This window comes from Rhagoletis pomonella, unplaced genomic scaffold (genome assembly GCF_013731165.1).
Source record: "Rhagoletis pomonella isolate Grant_MI unplaced genomic scaffold, Rhpom_1.0 Rhpom_scaffold_00005, whole genome shotgun sequence".
Classification (NCBI taxonomy): Eukaryota; Metazoa; Arthropoda; class Insecta; order Diptera; family Tephritidae; genus Rhagoletis; species Rhagoletis pomonella.
Window position 1 is genome coordinate 37,462,368 of NW_023458559.1, and position 3,843 is coordinate 37,466,210.

Here is a 3,843-nt window from a genome sequence, read left to right on the forward strand (position 1 = left end):
AAAAAAATTAATGTATTTTGCTGCAGAAAACATACACTTTTATTTTTAATGTTTATTAAAATTACACCTTTAAATACTAGTTAGTGGTTGAAATATTGGAAGGGAACAGAGAAATTTAGTGTTTTGTCAAAAACTACCAAAAATTGCCAAAATTCGAGATAACTTATTATACTGGATATAGAGAAATAATTGCCACTTTTCACTTGGCTGGCCGAGATTTCTTCATTTTAAGATGTTAGAATTTTTGTGTCGGATTGACAAAGTTGCGCTTGTTGGTGATGAATTTGCGGGGAGATGTGCTGCGGTTGTTTTTATGAATGAATTTACTTGGCCTTGAGAAATACGCGCATGCGTTATGAATGAAATAGTTATTGTTGTATTTGAATATGCGCGTAATTATGTGTGTGTGTATGTATGCTGCCATGAGTTGTAGATATGTACATTTGTATATATGTGCGTAGTATTTAGGCAGTAATATGCGCATATGTATGTATGTATGTACTTATACATATATGCATGTAAAAACGTACGTTGTCAAATAATGTAGCATGCATGCGTGGGAAATGCATTTTCATTTGACTCCAAAACTATTGGGGCATATTAGTAGACGAAATAAAGTCGACTCTTAAGTTAAAGTTTGTCAGCCCCAAATAAGAAGAAAGTTAGTATGTATGTACATACATATATGTAATATTATGTGCATGTGCAAGAACGTTATCAATAAATGATTTTGGAGTATGTGTATGGGGTACATAACGGGTGATTTTTTTGAGGTTAGGATTTTCATGCATTAGTATTTGACAGATCACGTGGGATTTCAGACATGGTGTCAAAGAGAAAGATGCTCAGTATGCTTTGACATTTCATCATGAATAGACTTACTAACGAGCAACGCTTGCAAATCATTGAATTTTATTACCAAAATCAGTGTTCGGTTCGAAATGTTCGAAATTCGACAAATTTTGTTCAGCGATGAGGCTCATTTCTGGTTGAATGGCTTCGTAAATAAGCAAAATTGCCGCATTTGGAGTGAAGAGCAACCAGAAGCCGTTCAAGAACTGCCCATGCATCCCGAAAAATGCACTGTTTGGTGTGGTTTGTACGCTGGTGGAATCATTGGACCGTATTTTTTCAAAGATGCTGTTGGACGCAACGTTACGGTGAATGGCGATCGCTATCGTTCGATGCTAACAAACTTTTTGTTGCCAAAAATGGAAGAACTGAACTTGGTTGACATGTGGTTTCAACAAGATGGCGCTACATGCCACACAGCTCGCGATTCTATGGCCATTTTGAGGGAAAACTTCGGAGAACAATTCATCTCAAGAAATGGACCGGTAAGTTGGCCACCAAGATCATGCGATTTGACGCCTTTAGACTATTTTTTGTGGGGCTACGTCAAGTCTAAAGTCTACAGAAATAAGCCAGCAACTATTCCAGCTTTGGAAGACAACATTTCCGAAGAAATTCGGGCTATTCCGGCCGAAATGCTCGAAAAAGTTGCCCAAAATTGGACTTTCCGAATGGACCACCTAAGACGCAGCCGCGGTCAACATTTAAATGAAATTATCTTCAAAAAGTAAATGTCATGGACCAATCTAACGTTTCAAATAAAGAACCGATGAGATTTTGCAAATTTTATGCGTTTTTTTTAAAAAAAAAGTTATCCAGCTCTTAAAAAATCACCCGTTATTTACATATGTAAGTACATACACACATACATTCAGCTGCCATCAACAAATTATGTTTATTTATTTTTAATGATTTTCATTTAAAATATAATTCAATCTGGAACAGAAACCACAATAATAAAAGTTTAAAAGCTTGCAAAAATTGCAATAAAATGAATGAATCTTCAAGAAATGGTCATCCAAATTTTTTATTTGAATATTTAATATATTTTCGGGTATGCAGTATTGTAGTCCATTCAATTATATTATAAGAAAGTGCAAGTTTCAAGTTGTTAAAAATTACCGTTGATTTTTTAGATTTTTTTGTTGGGGTGTTGCTGTTTATTTTTCATACAAAAAAAAATTGGTTCATGTGTTATATGGAAGAAAATGCAAACACCCTCCACAAAAAAAAAATTCTAAGAAATCAACGGTAATTTTTAACGACTAGAAACTTGGACTTTAGTGTACTTGATTGAATGGACAAAGCTGCTTAACCGAAAATTTTCTAAATATTCTAACTAAAAATTTTTAAATTTTTATAAAAAATTTTTGAAGTTTGATTCATTATTTTGCAAATTGTGCAAGCTTTTAAACTTTTATTATTGTGGTTTCTGTTATATATTAAATTATATTTTAAAGGAAATTATTAAAAATAAATAAATAAACATAATTTGTAAACAATATCATTTTGAATTTCGTTGCTAATTAGTTGATCGCATCTATATGTACTACAAGCATCCATATGCGCATGCCTGGGAAATGGATTTGAATTTTACTCCAGAACTATTACCTAGGTATTTACAAATAATATCTACGAGTATTGCAGTAAAACTCAAAAACAACTTTGAAGTTAACAAGTGCATTGCTTTGTAAACTTTTTTGTTAATGCGTCCATCTTTAAAGTGAGTTTGTGAAAAAACTAAGGCAGTTAGAAAACTGGGATTTGTTGCATTGAAAATAGCGTAGCAACTACAATAAGAATCGTTAAAAAAAAAAACGATTTTTGCGACCCAGATGCCGACGGCAAATCACCAATGAGTTTGCATATTTGCATAGCTTTCACATATTTATTAGATAACAAATCTACGTTTTGGAGTTCCCTGGCATATGTTTTCGTAAATTAATTTTCATTAATTTAACCAAGAATTTTAATCTTTTTTTTATTAAATCAATGCCGCGAAAAAGAAACTCCAAACCAAAGTACTTAACATTGATAAAAATTAACAAAATTGTATCTCCGCTCAGCTCTGTAAACTTGCCGCTCAGATCTGTTAATTGACCGCTCTCAATTTTCGATTCGAGTGGTGAGCTTCTAGAGCGATTTTGGTAGTGTTTGACAATTCACACGGCTATTCGTAATTGCTGCTTCTCTGTTTTAAACGTTCTCTGCTGCTTCTCTGTTTTAAACGTTCTCTGGTTGGATCATGGTTCTGATTCCGACAATGGTGCTGGGTTAGTGTGTCAGCGCCAAAAAAAATTGTGCCATTACCCAGCCAAGCGCAATCCCAGTCGGATTCGATAAGATTTGGGGATTACTTATCGGAATGCATGGTACAATAAAACAGGTAGAAGCCAATTTGACGTCAAACCTACAAAAGTCAAAGTTTTCGGGAGAGTAAAAATAAAAATGAGCGTGTGTAAGGAAAAATAAAAAAATACATTTCACTGGTTGACGTTTTTAAGTATATTTGAAGTTTATTCTTATTTATTTATTTTCTTTAGTTAAAATTTGATAAAACGTGTATGTTGTTTTCTGTTTTTGTTTTATGAGTTGCAGTGTTGTTGGAGGGACTTTTCGGCATAAGGGTCATAGGAACAGCACTTGGCTTCAAACGTGCCTTTCCTGTACCTCCCGGTGTATTTGTGGAATCTACTTCTTTAAAATGTTTAACGCACAGCAAGGCATTTCACTGCAGCTCTGCCCACAGCTGCTTTCGCAACGTTCCTTACGCGAAGGACATTGAGACACGTTAAAAAATTAGTGGTATCTGCCTTATATTTAACACCACATAAAAAACAACGCTTCAGGTGTTGCATTTTTAACACATACAGTAAGTAGTTATAAACCGCACAACACTACAAAAATTCAAATGCAAATTAAAATTTGTTATTAACGAACATTCAAAAAAAAAACAACGATATGACATTCAAAGCGTAACGAAATATAGGA